The sequence below is a fragment of the Schistocerca serialis genome, chromosome 11 (genome assembly GCF_023864345.2).
Source record: "Schistocerca serialis cubense isolate TAMUIC-IGC-003099 chromosome 11, iqSchSeri2.2, whole genome shotgun sequence".
Lineage (NCBI taxonomy): Eukaryota > Metazoa > Arthropoda > Insecta > Orthoptera > Acrididae > Schistocerca > Schistocerca serialis.
The window spans coordinates 148,049,677-148,077,520 of record NC_064648.1 but is presented as its reverse complement, the minus strand read 5'-3'; the positions used below and the strand labels follow the sequence as shown (position 1 = coordinate 148,077,520).

Sequence of the window (27,844 nt, the reverse complement as noted above, 5' to 3'; positions counted from 1 at the left end):
TCAGCAGTGTAGGCCAGGTGGCAGATAAAAATACAAGAAGTTCCCATTCAGGACTTGGGTGACGTCATACCAAGGCGCTGTGCCACGAGTTAATGATGAAGTGACACACTCTTAAAATGCACATGTACATGGATTTGGCAGGTGGGGTAGAGGTGGGGGAAGGAGAGGGTTGGAGAGGGTTGGAGAGGGTTGGAGAGGGTTGGAGAGGGTTGGAGAGGGTTGGAGAGGGTTGGAGAGGGTTGGAGAGGGTTGGAGAGGGGAAAGATGGGGAGAGGGGGAGAAGAGAGAACACAAAATTAGGTTTTTTTTTTTTTTAACAGCAGATTTTTTTAAAAATTTTATTGTTTCTTAAACACTTAGTTGCATTTACAGAATATTACAGAAAATAAAGCTTTCTTTTCAATAAAGAAACTAATGCATTAGCTCTTTACACAGATACAAATCTCTCCTGAAAGAATAATGTATTTTGGGAATTTTGAAACACTGTTGCCTACTTTTCATTATTCTTATCAAGTGTGTCACATGATAACTGGTATGTTTTTTCCTATAGATGTAAATAAGTGCTTAACTCAAAATGGATTAAAACTGACTAAGTGAATTCTGAATGCCTTATCTGAAAATTTCAAATTTGAAAATACACTGAATTGGACCATAACCAGAGTTTGGATTTGTATCAACAAAGTGTGTTTTGCAAATATCTGATAAATTTATACCTACGTGGAATTATAAGGTTTTGATTTCGGATTTCTTCTATAAATCATATGATACAAGCAACTTATAATATACGGGTACGAAAAAATGGAAGTGTGAATGTGTTTTAAATTTTGCTATATGAATTTCTGGTTTCTGTTTTAAGAGGACACCATTGCTATTCACATACTTCATCAAAATATTTTTTATTGTTCTACTGGAATATTTGGCTTTGAGTCCTTTTTGGTGAAATTTTAAGGTTACCTGTGGGACTATTTTTTCTTTTCCAAAATGTGAGGAATGAGCATTTTGGAAAATGTTTAGTAGGGGGATGTACAGATACTGATACAATATCTGATCTTACCCAGGCTCACCTTTGTCCAACTGGAGCCCACAGGTTGCACAGCATACTCCATCATCTGAGTATAGGAGCAGTTTTGGCACCTGTCAATATGGTGCGTGGCAGTCAGCCATTCAGCAGTAGGTAACTGGTGTAGTTAGCTTGAAGGTCTCAGGAGAGTGAGATAAGGTAAGTGTGGAAAGTAACTGCCGCCATTGAAAATCACCAATTCTTGTTCATTTTGCATGAAATGAGGAACTGTATGATACTTTTATGGCAATGAAGCTGAATCTAAAAGAAATGGCCAATTTGAATAATGTTATGAAACTGTGTCAATGTTAATGTGTTGTGATTGAACTTTAGCCATTACAGGGACATTTCCTTTGCAGAGAAAGTATAATAAATTTAATTTCTAATGAGAAACTGTTTCCAATTTCGAGACACATTACTTGACATTTTTCTGACTTAATTATATGGAGCAGTGGGAGTAGGTGTTTGATAGGGCATATGTTACTTTGGCACATGGTTACAGACCTCATTCCTTTGATATGCACACCTAGGAAGTGGAACTACCCAACATTGCAGATAAAACTGGAAATCCAATGCCAAGTGAATATGACAGAAACCCGGTATTCAAGAAGCAGTCTTAATCCAATTACAGGGTGGGGGCCTCACAATGTGTAAAGTATCAACATATGCCCTACACCTTTATTTTATCAAGAGGGGGTCACTGCAAGTAGGTTACAAGACCTGTTCATATTCTACTCACAAAAGTCAGCAAATAATAGGTGGTAATCCAAGTCTAGTGGAATAGTACAAGGATACTGGAAAATTACTTACATGATAATTTCCAGAAAACTCACAATTTATGCCAATGATGTTTTCTCTCTTTGCATGCAATATATCAGCGATGTGAACTGAATCTGGAAGTGCATGAAACTGAGAATACTCTAATCTCAGTATTCTCAGTTTCATCCACTCCCAAATTTTGTTCAGGATTCTCCTTGATACAATCAGTAGTCCATGAGACTCCAAATGGAACTTCAAGAAACTGAAAAAGTAAAGAGTATCTGAATTAAAACTACCTTTACATTTCTGTACATATTATATAGCACTTAATACTTCACTTTTTATTAATATCATCTAACTTTGAGTGATTCTTATCAATCAAGCACAAAGACAAAAGGTTATTTGTCAAGTAGCTTTAGATAGTTCTTCATCCTAGACAACATAATTTGTGACAATTACTGTCCTCATAGTTCGCATTCAGTTACAGTTTTTATCGCTCTAAAAATTATAAATTGTATAATAGTAAATAAATGTATATGACCTGCTGTACATTGAATATGAAATCACTTTTATCTATCTCTTTGTTATCTATTTTGTAATCAATGTATTCAAGGTGGTTATCAGCTGTCATCAAAAGTGAAAGTGGATAAATTATAATGAAAACTAGATAAATTTATTCTGTAGTAGGATTGATCACACACACCTCAGTGTACTAGACTGTTAAATTACACAGCGTGCCATCATGCTATTTTGCAAGCTGTGATCATTTTAATAAATTTCATCCAGTCAACACTTCTCAAACTAAAGCTAGCAGAATAAACAGTTTCGAGGTGATATAGCTGGCACTTTAAACCACATCAGCTTTCACTCTCTGTTCTTCTAACCTATTTGTCAGAGTTAGTTTGCTAGCTGTAACGTCCATATGATGTAAGCTGTGAAGTTCTAGTGAAGTTGGCATTTCCTCTTACCCTTCATAATGATGCAAAAACTGCTGCCAAGTAACATGTTTATCCACACTGTCTCAGTGTATATATATTGTGCACACTTTGCTGCTTTTTCTTTGGGGTAGGTAGTTCAATTCCATTCATCCCAGAAATGTCATTCCTGCCATAATTTGCACATCATCAATTTGCTCATTTAACACTTGCTTTCCACATTCTGTCACCTTTCCATCAGCATTGCCACTGCTTTCTCCTTCTCACAGATAAACAATTTTGACTTTGTTAATGGAATTTTCCAGTTCCTTGTAACAATACACATTACTTTCAATGGAGCAAGGCTGCATCTAGTCACATGACTAAGTTGATTCACAGTAGTGCCAGTTGCAAATTTCTTTCTTTGTCAATAACACACAACTTCATTTTTTTTGGAGTAGTTAAAACTTTATGGTTAGCCCACAGAACAAATGCACAGCAAGCCACTCTGTGTTATGTAGCTCGGTGGCAGCCATTATAGCGATTGCTAGGTCCAAGACAAGAGTAACAGAGGATGATTGGTGACTACAAGATGCTGCAAAACAATTCATTCTAGACAAATGCTAGCGTTCAATATCTTAGTTGCAACAATGAGACCAGTTAACTTCGATCTTCCCAATATCTTCAGGTTATTAGCAATACGGAAATACTGTCGACCCAAGAACAAAATAAGTGCTATGTATGACCAAATGTGCTCTGCTAATGGGTACTGAAAATAAACAAGTAGACAAATTGCTGTGGAGTATGGAGAGCACCTGAACTGGTAGCTCATTCACCAATTCCTTCTCTAACATCACCAGGGGCAGCGGGCAGCTTCTCGCGCTCTGCTTCCATTTTGGCATTCAGTAGCATGTTCACACAATTCTGACAATGAAAACAAAAAATGAACTGCTGGTACTACATTTGGCTGTAGCAAACTACAAAGGAAATAAATCTACACCACATTTTAAAGTCACAGACGCAAAATACAGACAGTGGCAGACAACCCAAAATTAGCATATTCGACACTCAAATGTTTGAAAATATGCCAGGAAGAAAACCAGAAAATTGTGGGACTTACTGAAAAACATGACATGTTTGGGGGCCATCTTCAGTGACTGACACATTTCATCATTACACATTTCATCATTACTTGTACATGGCAGTTTCTTTTGGTCCTATTGCAGGAGCACAAGTTTTATTTGATGCAATAATTGTGATCAACAAGGGTCCTTGCAGACAAGTCCTCTTCAGTCTTCTTACAGAAATGGAGGTACGTGCGCATATAACAAATTTCCTAAACTGGTATGAAGTAATTCCTGGAAAGGGAGGAAAAAGAAACACTGCAACTGAATGCAGAGTGTGTATTCATGAGGTTATCAGCTTGATTCTCACCACTAGTAAATGATATACTTTTATTTATAATTTCAATAACAATAATATGGAAATATTAATTAAAACATTGGATCATAATTTTGAACGAAAATCAGATCTAGTGATTAATTACTGATCACATGAAAATGCAAAAACATTTTTATCAAGTTACTGAACAATATTATCAATGCATATACACTACTGGCCATTAAAATTGCTACACCACGAAGATGCCACGCCACAGATGCGAAATTTAACTGACAGGAAGAAGATGCTGTGATATGCAAATGATTAGCTTTTCAGAGCATTCACACAAGGTTGGCACCGGTGGCGACACCTACAACTGCTGACATGAGGAAAGTTTCCAACCGATTTCTCATACACAAACAGCAGTTGACAGGCATTGCCTGGTGATACGTTGTTGTGATGCCTCATGTAAGGAGGAGAAATGCTTACCGTCACGTTTCCGGCTTTAATAAAGGTCGGATTGTAGTCTATCGTGATTGCGGTTTATCGCATCGCGACACTGCTGCTCGCGTTGGTCAGATCCAATGACTGTTAGCAGAATATGGAATCGGTGTGATCAGGAGGGTAATACGGAACGCCGTGCTGGATCCCAACGGCCTTGTATCACTAGCAGTCGAGATGACAGGCATCTTATCCGCACGGCTGTAACGGATCGTGCAGCCATGTCTCGATCGCTGAGTCAACAGATGGGGACGTTTGCAAGACAACAACCATCTGCACAAACAGTTCGGCAACGTTTGCAGCAGCCTGGACTATCAGCTCAGAGACAATGGCTGTGGTTATCCTTGACGCTGCATCACAGACAGGAGTGCCTGTGATGGTGTACTCAACAACGAACCTGGGTGCACGAATGGCAAAACGTCATTTTTTCGGATGAATCCAGGTTCTGTTCACAGCAACAAGATGGTTGCTTCTGTGTTTGGTGACATCGTCGTGAACGCACATTGGAAGCATGTATTCGTCATCACCATACTGGCATACCACTCGGCGTGACGGTATGGGGTGCCATCGGTTAACGTCTCTGTCACCTCTTGTTCGCATTGATGGCATTTTGAACAGTGGACGTTTCATTTCAGATGTGTTACGACCCATGGCTCTATCCTTCATTCGATCTCTGCGAAACCCAACATTTCAGCAGGATAATGCACGACCACATGTTGCAGGTCCTGTACGGGCCTTTCTGGATACATAAAATGTTCGACTGCTGCCATGGCCAGCACATTTTCCAGATCTCTCACCAATTGAAAATGTCTGGTCACTGGTGGCCAAACAACTGGCTCGTCACAATAGGCCAGTCACTACTCTTGATGAACTGTGGTATCGTGTTGGAAGCTGCATGGACAGCTGTACCTGTACATGCCATTCGAGCTCTGTTCAACTCGATGCCCAGGCACATCAAGACCGTTATTACGGCCAGAGGTGGTTGTTCTGGGTACTGATTTCTCAGGATCTATGCACCCAAATTGCGTGAAAATCTAATCACATGTCAGTTCTAGTATAATATATTTGTCCAATGAATACCCGTTTATCATCTGCATTTCTTCTTGGTGTAGCAATTTTTATGACCAGTAGTGTAATTTTGTTCTTTTACAACAAAACATTTCAAATGCCTGTACCAAATTATAATTTACTTTCATGTGAGTAGTAATTTGAAATAAAATTGCTGCTTTTATTACACATCATTCCATTCAGCATGGCCTGAAATAAGTTATTTGTTATTTAACATCTACTACAGTTCCTGTTGCATGATACTGGTTGCACTAGGAGAAATCATTGGAAACTTGTGCTATGTTCTGTTTGCAGGCCAATATGTGAGGCACATGAAAATTTAGCTTCCCTAGTGTAGCCTATCACTCCAAACACTGCCAAAACAGCACATACAGTATACACAATACGGAGAGCTACACAACCACCTCCAGTTGGGATGAATAAAGATGTTGCAGGTGTGTGTGAACTTGTTATCTGTGAGAAACACTGCATATTTAGCAATGACTGCTATCTCACTTACAGGTCTCAACTATATGGGGGCTGTTAACTATTGTTTCTACCCACTATTGAGTTAATGACACCAGTTTTTCAGAAAAGTGTAATACAGGAGCCTTTTGAAATAAGGATGTCAGAAAACATAATAAACTGGGATGGAGATTTCAATTTAAGGAATGCTTGGGATTTGGCACTCAATTTACTAAGATCTTGCCCACCAGATCTGAGAAATGCTGACAGAGAATATGTCTGTTTCATGGAATATCAGTGCAGGCTAAAAAAAACAAAAGACCATGAAAGGGCATAGAGGGTACTGTGAATAAAACTATGCTATAAACAGCAGCATGAGAGCAACAACAGTCCATAGTCTGGTTATAGTCCAGGCGGCAAGAAGGCAACAGCGCATCTTGCAGTACCTGAGGATGACAGCTGGGTTGTCTGTCAAAATATCATGCAAGAAAGTTTAATCAGCAACTCTGCTGACCACTCAGAAGTGCACCATAAAGAGAAAGAACAGAAAGATATGTATATTTTTGTGACATGAAACCAACTCTTGATTGTAAACGTTATGCCAAATTCTTTTCAATGAAAGTTTCAGAGAGAAACTGCACAACGTCCTCTATACTGTAAAATTTTATGGTTCTGTATAACTGCAGTGATTTGATGACATAATATGGCACACTACCTCATTTAAACGCTTACCATACATATCTAAATCTGGATAACACTTTATATTCATGGTTGATTAATTCAAGTCCGTTCTATCAAAACTGACTTTACCCACCTACTGTTTCACTGTAACCCTTTAATGTAACTGAAAGCAGAACAAAGGTGTTGAAATTTATAAAACTCAAGGAGAATATTTGCAAAAAAGGGACACTTTTGGATTGTATACTCATTTATTTAACAGTTACATGTTACATCAATACTGTGTGTGCATGCTGTCACCGTTATTCAATAATTCAGTGCTATTTAGCACACTTTCTATTAGAACTGGGCAAATATTTTCAGGTGCACTTAGTCTCCTGACCCCACACACTACTGTCTGTTTTTGGTTTCATCAAGTAGCCTCAAAGCCAGTTCTTGCAACATTGTTAGTAGACTTTCTTGGGACAGTTTACGTCTATCTTCATGAATGTTTCGGTTCAATTCCTTCAGTATCTCTGTGAAACTCTCCTCTTCTCTTTATATGTTCAATATCTCTGTTAGTCCTACTTGGTATAGGTCACACACACTTAAGCAATATTCTAGAACTGGTCACATGAGTGATTTGTAAGCAATCTCCTTTGAATACTGATTATGCTTCCCCTGTATTCTACCAATAAACTGAAGTCTACCACATGCTTTACCCATGACTACACCTATGTGACCATTCCATTTCATATCCCTACAAAGCGTTACACAGGTATTTGTGTGAGTTGGCCAATTCCAACAATGTCTCATTGATATTATAGTCAAGTGAAGTGCACAATCTTACATTTCTGAAGATTTAAAGCAAGTTGTCAGTCACTGCACCACTTTGAAATCTTATCAAGTTCTGGCTGATTATTTATGTAGCTTCTGTCAGATGGTACTTAATTAAAGATAACACATCATTCACAAAAAGTCTGGGCTCACTATTAATCTTGTCTGCAAGGTCATTAATATGATCAACAGGGCACACCTGAAGTTAATTCTACATCTACTAATGACTCTCCACCCAAGGCAACATGCTGCATCCTCCCTACCAAAAAGTCCTCAATTCAGTCACAAATTTCACTTGGCACCCCATGTAACTGTCCTTTTGACAATAAGGTAGGTGTAGTACTGAGTCAAATCTTTTTCAGAAATCAAGAAATATATGACTGCCTTGATCCAAAGCTTTCAGTATGTCATGTGAGAAAAGTGCAAGTTCAGTTTTATATGACTGGTTTTTGGAATCCATGCTGGTTGACATCGAGGAGGTCATTCTGTTCAAGATATCTTGTTCTGTTTGAGCTGAGAATATGTTATAAGAGTCTACAACAAATTGATTTGATTTGATTTGATTTGATTTATTTCGTGTTCCATAGGTCAACTGTGTTGAATACACAAGGACGTGGAACGAGTCAGTTTTTTACAAATACAGTCTGATAATCTTATAGCATATACAGAAATTTGAGTACATAATTATATAAAAACTTATACAGTAAATTCTTTGGGCAGCAATATAGAAAAAGAAAACACATATTTTCTTAGAATTATTAAAACACTACAGAAAACAGATACGGAGCACACACAGATACACATCTCAGGTTAAATAAAATTCGTAGTGGCATTATGTCAACTTGTATTATATAATATTAAAATATTACAATTTATTTAGTTAAAAATTCATCTAGACTGTAAAAGGCTTTTTCTAGCAGAAATATTTTTAGTGCTTTCTTAAACTCGCTATTGTTATGAATCTTTGTCTTTATTTCGGGAGGAAGAGCATTGAAGAGTTTTGCTCCAGTGTAATGGACACCCTTTTGTGCCAAGCTCAAATTTCTGAGTTCACTGTGTATGTCATTCTTCCTCCGTGTGTTATGCTCATGATAATTACTATTTGGTTGAAATATATCTATATTTTTACAAACAAAACACATGAGAGAAAAAATATATGGGCATGTAGTTGTGTATATTTTAAGATTACGAAAACTATTTCTACAAGAGTCTCTTGGGCGCAATCTACATATAATTCTTAAAGCTCGCTTCTGTGCAATGAACACTTTCCTTGCTAATGGCTGGTTGCCCCAAAAAATAATTCTGTACTCAATGAGACAATGAAAATAGCCATAATAGGCCACTTTTGCAGTGTTAGGTTCAACACATGTAGTGACAACCCGTAAAGCATAGGTAGCAGAGCTAAGCCTCTTACAGAGATCAATAATATGTGAAGACCAGTTCATTTTCTTGTCAATGTGCACTCCAAGAAATTTTGTTGTTTCCATTCTGACTATTGGTTGATTACCACATGTCACACTTATCTCTCTCTCTTTTTCTGTTTTTGTACAGAATTGAATAAAGCTGGTCTTACTGGAATTTAATGAGAGCTATAAGATTCTGTAAATGTAGAAAAATGGGAACACTATAGAATATACTGTAAAATTTTGAAGAAACTAATACAGAAATCAAAAGCCCTTTATTATGAGAAGAAAATAGGTAAATCTAATAATAAAATAAAAGCAATTTGGAGCATTGTAAAAAAAGAAACAGGAAGAGATGCAACAAGTAAAGAAGATATAAATAATATCAGATATGAAGGTATCCTAATAGATAGCCCCAAAAGGGTGGCTGAGATTTTTAATAAACACTTCCTATCAGTATCTCAACAGATTGGTTGCAAGCCCGATGTTGATGAAGCTGTAACTCTTTGTCAAGCTGTATATTCTAACACAATTTCAGAAATGCACCTTAATCCTGTCACTGTAGAAGAAATTCAAAAAATCATCATGTCTCTAAAAAGTACGAATTCTGCAGGGGTTGATAATATATCTAGTAATTTATTGAAATATTCTTGTGTGTGGATAAGGGACATTCTCTGTCATATTTTCAATGCTTCCCTTCAGAAAGGTGTTGTTCCCAGTAGACTTAAGTATGCCATTGTGAAGCCCCAGTACAAAAAGGAGGATAAAGCTGAACCAACTAACTAACTATCGACCTATCTCTTTGCTGACAGCTTTCTCCAAAATTCTAGAAAAGCTAATACATGTAAGAATTACTGATCATCTCATGAAGAATGGAGTTCTCAGCAAAAGCTAGTTTGGCTTTCAAAAGGGCCGTTCAACAGAAGACGCAGTCTACGCACTTGCAAATGAAGTTCTAGAAACCCTTAATGAAAAAATGCTAGCACTTGGTGTCTTCTGCGATTTATCCAAAGCGTTTGACTGTGTTGATCACCAGATTCTCTTGCAAAAAGCAAAATTAGTAGGAATAAGTGGTGTTGCAGGCAATTGGCTACAGTCGTACCTCCAAGACAGAAAACAAAAAGTTGTGTTGAATAGCTCGGGTGGAGTATGTGACACTTCCTCAGATTCTGAATGGAGTTCCATTACATGTGGAGTGCCCCAGGGCTCAATTCTTGGGCCACTATTATTCCTGATTTTTATAAATGATCTACCATCATGTACAAGCCTGCCGTGTAAATTTACATTATTTGCTGATGATACCACAATTTTTATGAGCAGTAGAACAGTCAACAATCTTGAGGAACTCAGTAATCACATACTCTCAGATATGGTTAAATGGTTCAAGGTGAATGGTCTCTCATTGATGGCAAGGTTATTGGATGGTAGTTTTGTGGATCACTTCTACTACCCTTCTTGTAAGTGGGTGTGACCTGTGCTTCTTTCAAAGAACTGAGCATGGTTTTTTGTTCAAGGTATCTACAATAGAATATAGTTAGAAGAGGGGCTAACTCAGTTGCAAATTCAGAAAAGAGTCCGACACTGATTCCATCAGGCCTTAGAGCTTTGTTCAGTTTTAACAAATTCAGCTGTTTCTTTATGCCACTAACACTAATACTTATTTCATTCATCTTTTCAGTGGTATGAGGATTAAATTGCGGCAATTCTGCTGGATTTTCCTTTGTAAAAGAACACTTGAAAAGCAAATTGAGAATTTCAGCTTTTGCTTTGTACCTTCAATTTCAGTTCGTATCTCATTCACCAGGGACTGGACACCAACTTTGGTGGCACAACATCCTTTACATATAACCACAATTTCTTAGGGTTTTGTGAAATATCATTTGACAATATTCTGATATGGTAATCACTGAAGGCACCTCACACTGCTCTCTTGACAGCCAAATGCATGTCATTCAGCAACTCTATTGATAGCCCTAAGCTTTGTTTTGCACCTATTATGCAATAACTCTGTTTCTTGAGAAGTTTCTTTATGTACCAAGGAGGTTACCTCCCACTATGAATGTTCTACTGACTATGTATCTATCCAGTGCACGGTCAACTATTCTTTTAAGCTTGAGCCATAGTTCCTCTACACGGTGCTGCCCCGTGCTGAAAGTTTCAAGTTCCTCATTGACGTATTCACCACTAATTTTTTTTATCTAGTGTACTGAACATATATTTTCTGCTTGTTTTAGTCATCCTTTTTACTCTGGTAATCATTGTTGCCACAACCACATCATGGACACTGATACCAGTTTCAATGTGGTCATTCTCAAAGAGGTCAGGTCTATTCATTGACATTAGATCCAATACATTTCCATCATGAGTGGGGTTCCAAACTATCTGTTCTAGGTAGTTTTCAGAGAAGGCATTTAGCAAATTTTCAGCCGATGTCCTATCATGCCCACCACTAACAGAACTGTAATTTTGCCAATTAATTGTCGGATGATAAAAGTCTCCACCAATGATTATTGTATGACTGGGGAACTTCCATACAAGTCAACTGAGGTTTTCTCTAAAGTTTTCTGTTACATAAGGAGACGAGTCTGCAATAGAAGGCTCCAATTATCATTTTATGCCCACCTTTGATACTGAGTCTTGGCCAAACAATCTCACACGCAGCTCGAATTTCTATATCAATGGATTTGTGTTTGTCTACTGTGACAAACAAACCACCTATACTTCTGATTTGCCTTGTCTTTATATATAAATTTAAATTTTCCCCGAAAATCATACTGCTATCAATTTTAGTTTTCAACCAGCTTTCCGTATCTAGTATTCTGTGAGCTTCATTGCTTTTTAGCAATGCTTCAAACTCTGGCACTTTGCTCTCCAGCAGTTAACCATTAGGATTTTAATACACTCACCTGTTGAAGGCATTTCTTTCAATCTTACACTGATACTTCCTACAGCTATTGTTATATGGAATGGATTGAGAATCACCCAATCTAAAAACCCTTGTGCACACCTCACACACAGCCAGCTACCTAAGTAGCAGGTGCCGATGTATAGTGCACACCTGACCCACATAGTGAGGCCGAAAGTTCTCAAACCTACATGCAAGTCCAGTAAGTTGCAACCTACCTTTTCACAGAACCTTTGAAGTCTCTGGTCAGTCCTTCCATCAAACCTTACAGGCAAATGGCCACAATCACTTCTGTGGACAATGCTGAAAATTGTGAGCTTCACTGAAACTCCATCTCAACCTCCTCTGCCTGTCACTGGAATGACCCAAGTCTGACCTCAGAGCCCATTTGTTCCAATGTGCACTACAATCTGCAGTTGATTGCACCCTGTTCCCTCAAGGGCTGCTGGAATATCGTATTTATTCGAATCTAAGCTGCACTCGAATCTAAGCCGCACCTGAAAAATGAGACTTGAAATCAAGGAAAAAAAAATTTCCGGAATCTAAGCCACACCTGAGATTTGAAACTCGAAATTCAAGGGGAGAGAAAAAGTTTTAGGCTGCACCTCCAAATCGAAACAAAGCTGGTCCATTGTAATATGAGGCACAACTTAGGTCGAATGAATGACGATACAACTACAGTAGTTTGGTTCGAGTCGTAAGCTTAGCAGTTAAGCTTTACCAGGTAGCCATTGCTATGCATCAGGCGCTCCGTCCGTATTTATACGGGTACCCTTCCTTTTTCATGTGCTTCGTCTGGTTTGAATTGATTGCTTATTTTTCTTTGATCTGATAAGTGCCATTCTCTTTGTTATAGGTGTTTATGTCACTCTAAGCTGAAAATGCATTATTATACTGTGTCATGCATTGTTTGTCGCATTCTGATAATGAGTGTTTACGGCCTGTTGCTGCTCGCGGCACGGCTTGCTTTTGTGCGCGCTACCGCTGTTTACAGTTTTTTTTTTAATTTATTTACTAACGCAGAGGTTTTGGCACCAGTATTTATCTTTGTGCCTGCAAAGCATGACTGTGTAGCGCTACGTATATTCGAAGGCAGAAGTTAGTTGTGGCGGCACCTACCAACATTTTTCAGAACTTTCGCTTACTTTGCACTCAATTCTCAGCCGCAGGCGGTTTTTTGGATTACAAAAACCGGAAAAAAAGTGCGGCTTAGATTCAAGTAAATACAGTAGCCTGTTCAACATGTTGAATGAGGCCCCTAGGCATAAACACTGAGTGCATCTGGTATTCTTTCCTGTCCCTTGCTACAATTTCCCTAAGGTGTACAATCATTCACCATATGTTTGAACTGACAATGACTAACAGACTCTTACCATTTTGCATTTGCCTCCTCTTTGCACTGGACAAAACAGGTGACAAACTGACTCAGTTTCAGTTTCAGTGAAAGACAGTTAGGGGGATTCGTAAAACAGCCTGAATCCTCCCTGGTCTGAGTCCACCCTATACAGGATGCCTAGATCTACCATTGGCATGCCACCCACAGTCAAGTGGATGAGTAATTACAGATTCTGTATTTTCTGCAGACGAGACAGGATCCACAGGAGAGCATTGTACTTAAGATACCTCTTGGGGGATCTTTCAACACACAGCAACTGCCAACTGTTTGACGGTCAAGGCAGTTTTCAGCTGCTTATGAATGCCAACCAACTCATTCCGTGTTCGAGAATAGTATTCAAAATAAGGTTGCATTTTGGCTGGGGCAATGTATTACAAGGCTGTTAACAATAAACTTTAAATTAAGCCCACTGATTATCTGCTTAGCTAGAAAGTTGCTAAAATTATGCACAGAACAATGTTAGCTTCCAAAAATTCTCAAAAACACGCATCTATTTGTGTTGATATATAATGAAATTCATGGTGGTGTATTCTTTAGCTGAACTGTGAACCACAAATGCTGATTTGCTATGAACTAAATTATGTATCCAAAACACTTGTACCACTAACTTATGAAAATATAGTTTTGTAAGCATCCGAAAATTCTGAAACTAACCTATTTCTCATGCAACTGTAGAATGAAATTAGAGAACAATTATTTTGAATGAGCATAGGCCTTCCGTTCCCAAAAATTACGTTTAAGCCTATAATTGACAACTGCAGTACGAATTTATTGTGGAACCTTCTTACCTTGCTCCAATTTTCAGAAAACACTTGGCTACCTTATCTCTCCATCTTATCTGCATAATTGTTTTCATCCTTCAGGTTTCTTCTCTAATGCTTCTCTCAACCTTGATATCACCTCTCTTCTGACATGGTTCATGTACTGGTCCTCTGGAAACAAGAAATATTTATTTATGGTTGACATGATATGTTTAAATGAACTGTTCTTCTGTGTGCAAAAGAACATGCAAAAGTGTTAATTATCTCACTGTGTGCAGTATCAATATTGCAAGATAATCTATGTTTTGAGAACAATGAAACAATAGAAATAGATTTCCGAATTATTTTACTTTGGTTCAAATCTTCACATCAGAAAACAAGGATGGAGATTTACATATCTTGTAATGTATTTCTGGATATATGCTGTTATTTATAACCAATACATTTATTTCAGTAGTGGTAGCATCCCTATATGTGTGAAAATTTAACCGTACATTTTTTTTCGGAGATTAATAACGTATGCTACAGCTTCAGTTGTAATTTGAATTGTTGGAAACCTTTTACAAGATGGCAGATCTTGATCCTATTACTCCAATGTTAAGTGGCCTGGAGCAAAATGGAGTGGGTTTACAATTAATTCTTGAGCAAAAATACTGAAGTCTATCTTTTGTTCAACTGATGAGATTTTCACAGTGCAGAAAGTTATCACCTTTGAATTAACAATTGATGTACCATGCAAAAGGTCTCTCTCCACGCAGATCCGCAAAAGCGTAAATTATCATTCAAGTGAAAAGACGTTGAATTACAACCCTGTGATATTTCTAAATGTAAAAGATCAAGCTGCTTGACACCAAGCTGTTACTAATTTAATGTCTATATAGACATTCCAAAGTGATTTATTTATTGGACACTTGAATATAGAAAGCCCTAACAATATCAAAAATAATAATACTTGTCCATGATAAGAAGTTGCAGTGAATATGTTTTGTGTAGCCTTGTGTGTGCTTTCGATGTATTATTAACGGCACAAGTACACAACATACCCAATACATGAAAAAAAATCACTATACTGGCCCATTTCAGTCTCCTTGTCTTGGTCTCTTGTTCATAACATACTTCCCTCAGCTCCCTGTTCTTTCACTTCCCAGTCTCCTCACTCACAGATCTATCTAAATATCTTGTGCTGGATTTTATTTTCAAACCTTCATCTTTCTTTCTGTATACTTATCTTCTTACCGTATTTCTGTCCCACATAACAATACTGGTCTGACTTTAATTTTGTGTGTCCTCATTTTGGTCCCTCTTTAAAAACTTCAGATTGCTGTGGTTTGCTGAGTGAATATGGTGTTCTGGATGCTGATTTTGTCTACTATTCTACTTCTTGTTTTCATCATTTCTGTTACTTACTACAACACAAAGATAATTAAACTGTACTGCTTCTTCCAAAATGTGGCTACAGATCTGCAAAGTTGCCCTCTTTTTTGTCTTTTACATTCTTTCAACTTTTCCTGAAAGAGCTTTCTTGCCAATATTTTCAGGCCATCTAGATTTTTAGCAATTAATGCTACATCAGCTGCAAAGGCAAGTACATTTATTTTTATTCCTATACTAATTACCTCTTCTGCTTCACTTGTTGGATTCAGTGCATCCAGCTTCATCATGCTGAACAAGAGTTGTGATATTCTGTATCCTTCCTGATTACCATTTTCATGTCAAAAAGCAATGAAATACACTATCCACTTTCATGGTCCCTTCCGGACATTCTGTACAACTTTTACAAGATTTGTAATTTTCTTTGGTTTTCCAAACCTCTGCATTTTTTTCCTCAAATTTTCTCTGTTTGTGCTATTGTAGGCTTTCTTAAAACAAACGAACAATACTGTTACTGTTTTGTTGTATTCTCAATATTTCGCTATTATTCATTTTAGAACAAATATCTGACCTGTGGTGGATCAATTTTTCATACGTCCTCTTGCTTCTCATCCATCATCTCTTTAAATATGGTTTCAATCTTTTCTGGAGAATCTTGGAGAACACTTTATGAGCTGTGCAAATCTCTTCAGGCAGTGTAAATTATTGTATATAAGGTCTACCTGTTATGAAAACCACAATACGTTTCAACACCTCTGTTCCACTACCTGTGAGTTTTCTTTATTCACATCTAGAAATGTGAATATATTTTGACTGTTACCCAATCTGCAAAAATTAGGCCTAAAGAACAGTTTTTGATTTTGTCATTACTTAAATTTTATATTATACACTTCTGCAAGACGATTTGTACATTATCAAGTACTGGTCGCGAGTCATCTGCAGCCAAAAGATATTAATGTGAATTTAGTTGGTAGGTAAACACATCACTTCATGTTTAAACATAATTTTATTATGCCAGGATATTTCAAGCACGTATTTGCAGTTACTTACATTTTGCTTTGGGATATCCATTTTCTTTTGTGCTCCCATGGGTTATTGAGAAGAATAACTTCTCCTTCCAATATTATATTTTACGAATGTTACTGCTGTTTCAAACTTTACTGACATCAAACATCTTAAGGGAGGCAGTGTACTGTATGGCTGTTGCCAGCATGCCTAAGTATTTAAACAGTTGTAGGAGGTTCTAGAGTGAGCAGTGCACTATCCTTACTTCATGCTCTGATGCACCAAACACTTTCTTTTTCAATAACAGGTTGCCCAAGTATATGATGTCAAACATTAGTGAGTGACTATTGGAAAATTACATGAACTTTCTGACATTTTCATATAAAAAATTTGATGTTATCCATAATGCAACATTGCAGTGATTTGATGTTTAATTAAAAACATGTGACTTCTACAGGGTGTTACAAAAAGATACGGCCAAACTTTCAGGAAACATTCCTCACACACAAATAAAGAAAAGATGTTATGTGGACATGTGTCCGGAAACATTTAATTTCCATGTTAGAGCTCATTTTAGTTTCGTCACTATATTGTATCACGTTGGAATGAAGCCTCATCCGTAAAGAGAACATTTGCACTGAAATAAGGATTGACACATTGTCGGATGAACCATTCGCAGAAGTGTACCCATGGAGGCCAATCAGCTGCTGATAGTGCCTGCACACGCTGTATACGGTACGAAAACAACTGGTTCTCCCGTAGCACTCTCCATACAGTGACGTGCTCAACGTTACTTGTACAGCAGCAACTTCTCTGACGCTGACATTAGGATTATCGTCAACTGCACGAAGAATTGCCTCCTCCATTGCAGGTGTCCCCGTCGTTCTAGGTCTTCCCCAGTCGCGAGTCATAGGTTGGAATGTTCCGTGCTCCCTAAGACACCGATCAATTGCTTCGAACGTCTTCCTGTTGGGACACCTTCGTTCTGGAAATCTGTCTCGATACAAACGTACCGCGCCACGGCTATTGCCCCGTGCTAATCCGTACATCAAATGGGCATCTGCCAACTCCGCATTTTTAAACATTGCACTGACTGTAAAACCACGTTTGTGATGAACACTAACCTGTTGATGCTACGTACTGATGTGCTCGATGCTAGTACTGTAGAGCAATGAGTCGCATGTCAACACAAGAACCGAAGTAAACATTACCTTCCTTCAATTGGGCCAACTGGCGGTGAATCGAAGAAGTAAAGTACATATTGACAAAACTAAAATGAGCCCTAACATGGAAATTAAGCATTTCCGGACACATGCCCACATAACATCTTTTCTTTATTTGTGTGTAAGGAATGTTTCCTGAAAGTTTGGCCGTACCTTTTTGTAACACCCTGTAGATCAGGTTCTTACCAATATAAACAATTAAGAATTACCAATATTCCATACTGTATACTGATTTAGCCTTGTGGATTATTTCAAATTGTGTGATCAGCCCTTGTGCAGTGCTGAACTGCACGTATTGTGATTTACCTAAACTCTCTCCATGTGCAGAGAAACAGTTATTAATTTTAAAATAAAATTACATTTTCAAGTGTTGAACCTTCTTCATTAATGATGGCAGATCATTTACAGGTAATAAGAACAGTGTAAAACCCTAATTTATTCCTGCAGTGTATCTGCAGTGATTATTCCCATTCTGAAGAAGCCGTTTCCGTGTGCACACTCCAGGATTTCTTAATGTGACACACTGAATCCTTTTATTGACACATGGGAGGGAGGAGGAGATTAAAATTTAACATCCCATCAACAACCACATTGTTAAGAGATGGAGCACAGGCTCAGATTGAGCAAGGATAGAGGAGGAAGTTGGCCATGCCATTTCAAAGAAACCATCCTGGCATTTGCCTTAAGTGATTTAGGGAAATCACAGAAAACTTTAATCAGTATGGCTGAACAGAGGATTGAACTGTTGTCCTCCCGAATGTGAGTCCGGTGTGTTAACCAATGCACTATATTTGAGCTTCTCTAGGGGAATATTGCATTGGCTTCTTTTTTGTATTTTCACTCCCTGCCATGATCTGGATTATCTTCTGATGCAGTCCACCTCAAACAAATAAAATATTTGCTCAGTGGAAGTTAGCAGTAAGGATACTAAGTAAAGCATGCAACTAGACATCTTGCAAAAGCATTTTTAAAGATCTACAAATTCCTGTGTTCATTTCTCAACACATCTACTCCATAATGGTTTGTGTCGCTGACAACAAAGTGAGACTCGGCTTAAATATGATCTATACAACTACAATAAAATGCACAAAAATAATTTTCATGTAGACTTTCTAGGAATCAGAGTGAAGTTTAGTGCAAGAGCATACAAGTAACATAAAGCAAGAAATTGGGAACCAATAATTTCAAAAGAAAATTAAAACAACATGAACCACCATTTCTAAATAGATTCAGGGATTGAAAAGTTCTGGTAGTTACATAGCAAGTAATGGTGTTACTTGCACAAATAAAAAAAATGAAATGATCGTATGGCATTTATTGGCTGGAGCATCCACTTCAGGGTTCGGCCACCGTATTGCAAGTATTTTTAGTTGACACAACTCCGGTGACTTGCGTGTCAATGATAATGAAAATGACACACAACACCCAGTCCCCTGCCAGTAATTGAACCCAGGCCCCCCTTGCGTGGTATGCGGTAACGCTACTGCTGCGCTACAGAGGTGGACTTGCACAAATAAGTGGTAATGTACTACAGTAAAGACTCACTATCACAGATGTATACAATAATTTCCTTTCAAAAACTGAACTGTAAGAAAGTAAATATTAAGCCACATAGCAAAATTGAGGAAGCAGCTTTTTTTTGGTATCAGTCGTCTTTCCAATTTAATTGATTAAATTTACATGGTATTAGCATGAATATTATGAAATTGAAGGCAATACTATAGAAATGGAAGAGTAAGTAGATAAAGATGACATGGGAGATACAATACTGCAATAAGAATTTGACAGAGCACTGTAACTTCCAAGCCAAAACAAGGACTCTGGAGAGGACGACATTGCCTTAGAATTAGTGAGATCCTTCAGAGCTTTGTTTTGTCAGAATCTCAATAAGGTAATTAGTTTATACTGGCAATTTCTAGAAGGTGTAATTACAAAATTAACTTCAGGCATTCTGAGTCTGGCATCTTTGATAACATGATTTCCTAAGATCCGACATGAGTTTAATGACATCTGATGTGAAACATTTCAAATTGTTAATTTGGCTTTACGTGAAATAATCAAATTTTAGTGATTAATTTGCTAATTAGTTACAAGCTGGAATTTGATGCCAACCGTTATGAAATCTTCACTTATTGTTTTCAAAAGTCACAGTTTTCCTATATCTTTAATCAAATTGCTGAGTCCAAAGTAACAGTTTTCCTATATCCTTCATCAAATTGAAGAGTCCAAAGTAATGCTGCTGCTAATTACGGATTCGGGCTAATTACATTTGCCTTGAGGCAGGTAAGCTACTTAGTTATACTATATTGTGTACATAATGTATGCATTAGCATCTGATCAAAAATTATGAAGCAAAAGATGCTTCATTACACACTGGGCACAGTGTAATGTGGATCGGGTGGTATATTGAAAAGCTTCCTTCAACGGTATCTAACACTTCATAAAGCATCTCTCACTACGCTCTATTGCAAGTTCCAAGATCGACTGATGTACAAATCTTCAGAACTGGCTTTCATCCTTTCCAGAATTTTCAATTAATTTTATACTGCTATTATCTTAAGCTTATTTTGTACTGATAGATTTGACCCACCCTATTACTGAAACTTCTGCCAGGAAGTTTCATATCAGCGCACACTCCGCTGCAGAGTGAAAATCTCATTCTGGAAACACCCTATTACTGTATTTAACGAATGTCACATACATTTGCTTTCCTCCATCTCTGCCACAGAGCCGGTTTAGGATCACAGTTGTAGTACTGCAGCTCAAATTCATCCCAACCTGGTCAGTTCCCCTGTACTAGTTCCAATAAAGCACTTTTATCCACACTGAAATTCAAATGGTACATGGCACAATAAAGCTACCACAATACTGCCACAACAGAGCATAATGTGAATGCTGAAGTTAACATGTTTGGCAAGCCCAGAGTGTCCACAAGTAGACTGCTCGTGAGGCTAATTCCATCAGCCCTGGTTGGCTGCCGTGTAACAAAGCTCATGGCATCCAGTGTGTCTAAATCCCTGCCGATGCTGACCACCCTCCCAATGTTTGTATTTCAAGTTATGTGTAAGTGTAGTCTTGTAATTTATACTGACAACTGCTCTGGTTTTCAGCAATCTCCTTTCAAATTTGCAAACATTATTTATCAATGCTGGTAGCAGCTTTGAACAAACATGTCAATAATAAATGTGTCACCTCTTAACATTACTACAAGTTGGCTGCCAAAAGAGAAATCGATTTTTTAATCAATCACAGTACATGCATACAATTAATTAATGTTTACCAGTAAGATTTGTCTGAAATCAAAACCATCTGCTGTTGGTCCCTCTCAGGGCTCATTTACATGTTTAATTTTAACTCTTACTGCTAAGATTATTATGAAAATTACCGCACACACCAGTGAAAGCTTCTTTTCAAAATAATTACTTTAAATCACAACAAACATATAATGTTTATAAAGAAGTCACAAGTTTTATTACATAGCACGTATACAATGTGATAATTCACTAAGTAGATCTGTTTTGTAACATTTAACTACAAAATAAACATTCACTTAAAAATTATCTTCATTCTACATTGCACATTAAAGATGATTTTTAATAAGAAACCAATCAGATCAAGATAAATGCAACTTTTATGCAAACATATTGGCTAACCAGTTGGTGGTACATTATAAATTTATCCTAACCTACTAAACATTAGATATAAACTCTATCCTCTACCCCATGTGAGGTTCAACACATGCTATACTTTATTCACTGTTGCAAGTAAGATAAAAAATTAATTTTTTTATTATACTGCATTATTGGCATCTAATGCTGTCAAACAGACCTGACCTCTTTGCAAATATCCACACAAACTGGCTTCACTGACCACAAATAGCTGTAGCAACAATAATTAGCAAAGTACAAAGGTCAGCTAAATCAAGTTGAATAATTTATATGTGCAGGACAGGAGCACTTAGAACTATGGCTCACGTTAAAAGAAAGCTTGACCATGCACTGGATAGATACGTACCTAGCAGAACAGTTCCTGATGGGAAGGACCCTCCATGGCAGACAGTTAAGGGGAGCCGGAGGTGGTCAAATCCAAAAAATTACGACTTTTTTTTTGCTGCCGAAAATTAATTGGAACTTTCCTCTTAAATGTAAACTTTGAATTAATGTTCTGCTTGCCCTAGAAGTGGAGTTATTACCATTTTCCCCCACGCCTGCAGAGGAAATGGGCAGCCGCTGAATGCATCTAACACCCTCTCGTGACTTCCTGGCGAACTGCTTGGGATTTTCTCGGCCTGTTACGCATACAGCGCCTTATGTTACGCATACAGCGAGTGTGCAAGGGTTGGCTACATTGTTTTCTGTGACAAATATTACCCGTATTTCCTTACAGCTTACTCCTATTTTCCTCAGAATTTCGAACATCTTGCTCCATTTGATATTGTCGTACACTTTTGTTCTGGTTACGATGCCACGTTTTAGTAACCGTGTATATAAGAAGAGGAAGAACGTAGGGAAAAGAAAATTAACACTAATACCAAGTTGCGATACTACAATGAATAAGAGCGCGGAACATCGTCTCTTTGCTGTTTACCGTTTCGAATTAGTTCAGTGTTGCGCCTGTTGTTGGTAGTATTATACTTCTTGTGTAAAGCGGGTAATATGCAGTATGTACAAGAATGAGGAGGGAACAATAAAACCAATTTTTCATGACTTAGCACAGCCAGAATTGTTACACAAATGTCTACACGGAAAGACGCAGAATCCTAATGAGAGCGTAAACAATTTGGTTTGGAAAGTGATTCCTAAAAGGGTGTTTGTAAGCATAAAAACACTGCACTTTGGCATTTATGATGCAATAGCAACCTACAACCAAGGGAACAGTGTGAAGTTCTGAAGGCATTAGGATTTACAGCTGGGGTGAACACTGTACGAGCACTAAGAAATATTGACAGAGAAAGGATGAGAGGAGCGGAAAGAAGAGAAAGGCATATGAAGTATGATGGAACAACAGGCCAGAAAAGAAGACAGAAGAGGAAGCTTTTGGAGGACGAAGAAGAACGACCCTGATAATCCATCCTACAGTGCAGGACTGTATTGAGAAACTTTGATAGCCATTTCCCGTAAATTAGAATTTTTCGAATATAAGGAATATTTTCTCGAAATCCACTCAAGCTAGAAAAGTGAAATTTTTATACAGCACTCCTAGTGGTCAAACTTACATTGTAACACAGCCATTTGGCAATATGTTCAGTAGTTTCATTTCAGTTTAATTATAAAGCAATTATTTGTAAAAAATTTGGGTCATTAATAAAAAAAATAATTAGAAGGAAACTAGAAAAGATACTCCAAAATCCCTCTGTCATAACTCCCTCTGTCATAACTGCAACACTAAACCACTATGTGTAAAAAAAAAAATTCAAATTTTTCTATTTGGTAGTTTATTCATAAATGTTCCTCAAACTTAGTGATTTTAACATGGGCAGCATAGGTACCTCCGGCTCCCCTTAATGTAAAGAAACAAGAGACTACTGCTCATACAATGTAGGTTTTCACAGTCGATATTGTCTTCACTTAAAACTTCCGGACTAATAGGCCACGGTCGATATACAAAACTCTCCCCTCTCAAAGCTATCTCGTGCATAGCGGATATTTTTCCTACCGATATTGTGGCATTATTGAGACACTGCCTCACCAAAACCTACTATCAGTACAATAGTGACCTTTATGAACAGATTGACGGGGTGGCTATGGGCAGTCCTCACAGTCCTGCTGTGGCTAACTTGTTTACGGAGACTTTTGAACAATGGACGTTGCAGACTGCCAGTGAGAGACCAACCAGATGGTATCGCTATGATGATGACACTTTCATAGTACGGACACACGGAGCAGAGGAGTTGGATGCCTTCCTGACACATCTAAACAGCATTAACCCGAAAATCCAATTTACTACAGAGATGGATAGTAATGAGCAACTGAATTTTCTGGATGTGTGTGATTAAACAACAGGACAGAACAATAGTCCATATGGTGTAGAGGAAGGCCATACATACTGATCGGTATCTGCACAAAGATTCAAACTACCAGCATAAACAAAAAAAAAGACGTGTAATAAAGACCTCGGTAGACAGGGCGCACAAATCGACATGCTTTGTCTACACCGGGGGTATATAAAATTCCTTGTAGTTGTCAACACATTTATATTGCCAGTTATTACCTACTGTGTTATGTCTTATTTTACAGGTATTGTGTGAATTTTCTTTTGAGAAATAGGTGGGTACATAGCATACAAACCGCCAACGACGGCCACAATTTTCTTCTTCTTATCGTCCATACTTTCTAATATATAAATTCTTTTGAAAGTGCCAAAATGTACTAGAATAAACAAAATGTCTGCAAAACACCGCACCATACAATGTACTTGCAGCGAGACAGTCACAAACCCTAAAAACAATTGCCTGTAGCCTCCGAGGAGCACAGCAGTCCTGGGTCCTTGGATAAACCACAAAAATATGCCGCATTATGCCACTGACAAACAGACCCCACCTGTGGGTAGATCGGTGAGACGGGCAGAGACCGCACATTAGTGGGAACCGATAAGCTACAGATTGGCAGGCCTGATCTGTTAGAGATACTTGCAGAAATGGCCCACGGTTTTGGCCCGTCGTGGAAGACCACTCATGTGGCTAGCTATTCATGTGTCGCAGACCTCATGTTGATGAAATGAGACTGCAGTGATCAATCCGTGCAAGTGATAACTTGCAAAAATACTCTGAGAATCAATACTAATAAGGATAGGTGGAAACTCACCGTAAAGATGACCACTGAGCCACAGACAGGCATGTAGAAAAGACAATCACACTCTCAAAACTAAATTTTCCACCATGGCTTTTGCCAGCAAATGAGAGCACGCGATAGACAGACAGACAGACACACACAGACACACACACACACACACACACACACACACACACACACACACATTCACATTATCACTCAGGCACAACTCACGCTCACGTGACCACCATTCCGGAAATACGGAAGCGTCCGATCCCGCCAGTCTACTTTGACCCATTACATCACAAATACGGTGGAAACGACCATAAACCACGATATGGTGCATATAAAGTCGTTACGTACACATTATGAGGACAAAAATACATCAAAAAACAAACACACACACACACACACATTCCACAAAAAGCCTAATGACACTAACGGGACAAACTAAATATAAACAAATTTAGACACCCACCCCCATACAAAACCATGCAAAACGACGAAAACATTGACATCTCAAAACTCCCCAAATACCACTAAACACAATATCATCTGGAATCGGACAATTTCCTTGACCTATATAGCTCAACAGCAGCTCCCGGTCCCATAAATTAGGACCTAACACTTCCCTTGACCTATACAGCTCAAAAACATCTCCCAATACTAATACCAACATTCACAGTCACAAATTGGGATCGAACACTTCCCTTGACCTGTTATCCTTACATCTCCACATACAGCCGTCCCTGGTCCGAGACGCCGGAACTTTAAGTAAGCCTCATTTCTTCACGACATACTGAACACTGCACGACTTCATCCAAAAATCCGAATAGTTGAAGAAATTTTATTAGAGACAACGCACTGTCCTTCATCATAGCCAACAAGCAAAAACCGTTGACCCTGTCAGTCATATCCGTACCTACCAAAGACATAAAAAAAAACAATTTACCAAAATTCACACACGACGCCAGACTCGCAAACTAAACCAAAAACATCACCTAACACACCACCAGAGAGCACCACCGTTCGCATCAAAACAACACCTACAAACACGGCACTCTCACACACTAAATTCCGCGCCGTCATGACGTCACACACCACAATAGCCTTACGTCACTGGTCAAAGCCGACGGGTGGGATCGGACGCTTTGGTCAACCCTCCAGAACTTGTGGGAACCCTGCCCAGGAAAGTGTGTTGGGACCCTTGCTGTTCAAATTGCGTGTTCATGACAATGACTACAAAAGAGATTCCTTGAAAAACTATTGCCTGAGCCATCTCAGAACACTGCTCAAGTGTGTGAGACCTGTACTAAATAGGATTAGCAAGGGATATTGAAGAGATACAAAGAGGTGTAACACGAATGATCACAGGTTTCTTTGACCCATGGGGGAGAGCCAAGAAGACGCTGAAAGAACTCAATTGACCTACACTTCAAGACAGATGTAAACTATCCTGAGGAAGTTTCTAGAAGCAACTCCACGCAGTGAGTCCACAAATATACTACAACCACCTACATATCGCTCCCATAATGATTGTGAGGGCAAAACAAGGCCCATTGCAGCAGGCACAAAGGCATGTACACAATTATTCCTCATGGCTTCCATACACGAGTGGAAAAGGGAAATGCCGCAGTAACTGGTACAAGAGAGACATACTCTCAGTGAAGCGCTTCAGAGTGATTTGCAGAGTATGGTTAGTCATACTTCCAGCAACATGATATGAACTATATTTATTCACTAGCAGGCTGCCCACAGAAGTGAATGGAACAATGATGAGAAATACAAGGAAACCTCTTACCATGGAGTCTTGGCACAACAGGTATCTCGTGCATTTCTTGTTTCTTGATCCACTCCATGTGACTGCAGTTCTAAGCACCTGAAAAAACAAGGAGTAAGCTAAAAACAGCCATACTCAATTCCGAACTGCATGTTGTGAAGAGTCAGAGCACTGTCTCATAATAACGAAAAAAAAAAAAAATAAATAAATAAATAAATTTTGAACAGCACACATGATGGGAATAAATTGTTATCAAAAGTTGTTTCTCCGTAGCACTAGTTTAAGGCAGGCTATACTGTCTTACTGTGAGCATTACAGGAGATGCACCCTGCTTTTCCCACAATAATTCGAACTTCAACATCATATAAATGTGGAGTGAATTTGCTAATTAAAATGATTTACTGCAGTAAACCTCAATTTTACATAAGAAAAAGGTTAAAATGCTTGTAGTGCCATATTAGTAACACCTTAACATATAAAACTGATTAGCTGAAGTGGTTTACTTACAACTGTGTAACCATGATGAATGTTCTGTTAAAGTTTGGTGCCATGTAATGCTCTTCGGCAATGAAGGTGGGAAAAAACACACTTGCATAATAGCTCTGTCTAATACAATTAGTAAAATAAGGTCCGTCCAGGTGATTTCACTGTACAAAACTACTCTGAAATATGAATACTTTTATATACTCCTGCTGACACACTGTTTACTAATTTACAGTGCAGAAGGGACTAAATGATATTCAAAGCACTCTAATCAGCTACAGCAAATGCAACAGAATCAGTACCTCCTACAGCATTTCATTGCGCTCCATTCCCGTTTAACGAGTCTCTGAAATGATGTAAATGTGGGCTTCTCAATGGAAAATACGGAAGAATGCGATGCAACTACTCTCACTACAATCCGGAGTGTCAGCATATGACGTCACAGCAAAAACGGCTCTAGTCCCTGGTCATGAATTCGCTAACAGTGTTACGTCATGATGTATGCAGCGGAAGTTTCAACTTCACTGCGTGTCTTTTTCTACTCCATCACAAAATGTTTAACAACTACTTTAATTTTCTCTGAGGACCACACTACACAGGAACCGCAGCAAAATCAAAGCAATTCATCACAATGCAAGCCGTTTCTTTTACGCATTCTGAGAATTCATCGGCAAGGCGAAAACAGCAAGCACTTCACAACGCGATATTCGTACACATTGACTTGGGTAAATTTAACAGGTCATATGCGGTATGGAAGCGTAATATGCACAAAAAGCAATAAGGGAAAACTATTTACCCTCTCTTCCGCAATTCGAATAATTAAAAGTCTGTCGACAGCAACACTAATCTTTTGTTACGATAAACATAACCTAAAATAACATCACACGAAATCCACACGTTTTCACAAACCATCATAGCTGTTAACAACGCTGATCCGACCACTGCCGTTAACACATGGAATAAAATGACGTTCACGTTCCATGCTAGGTAACATTAATGTATTGTTGACAAACTCACCGTAGCATCGTAACAATATACTAATCGCTGACACCGTCCTGAGGCCGAACAAATTGTAACACTGCAAAATTGCTGCTTCTACTCGATTTCGAAATAATGTTTGGTTTTTT

The 27,844-nt window shown here is 38.2% G+C and overlaps 1 long non-coding RNA gene across 3 annotated transcripts; it reads right to left on the bottom strand.

Annotated features, from left to right (window-relative positions):
• Positions 1-399: 399 nt before the first annotated feature.
• LOC126426807 (uncharacterized) lies at positions 400-27,844 on the bottom strand. 3 transcript variants are annotated; one of them, XR_007576426.1, is made up of 4 exons: positions 27,735-27,844; positions 26,256-26,333; positions 14,113-14,256; positions 400-2,081 (listed from the first exon to the last, which is right to left on the bottom strand). It is a non-coding gene; the product is annotated as an uncharacterized LOC126426807 (long non-coding RNA). The 3 variants fall into 3 exon arrangements; XR_007576427.1 differs by lacking the exon at positions 27,735-27,844 and adding an exon at positions 26,742-26,867; XR_007576428.1 differs by lacking the exon at positions 400-2,081 and adding an exon at positions 3,697-4,091.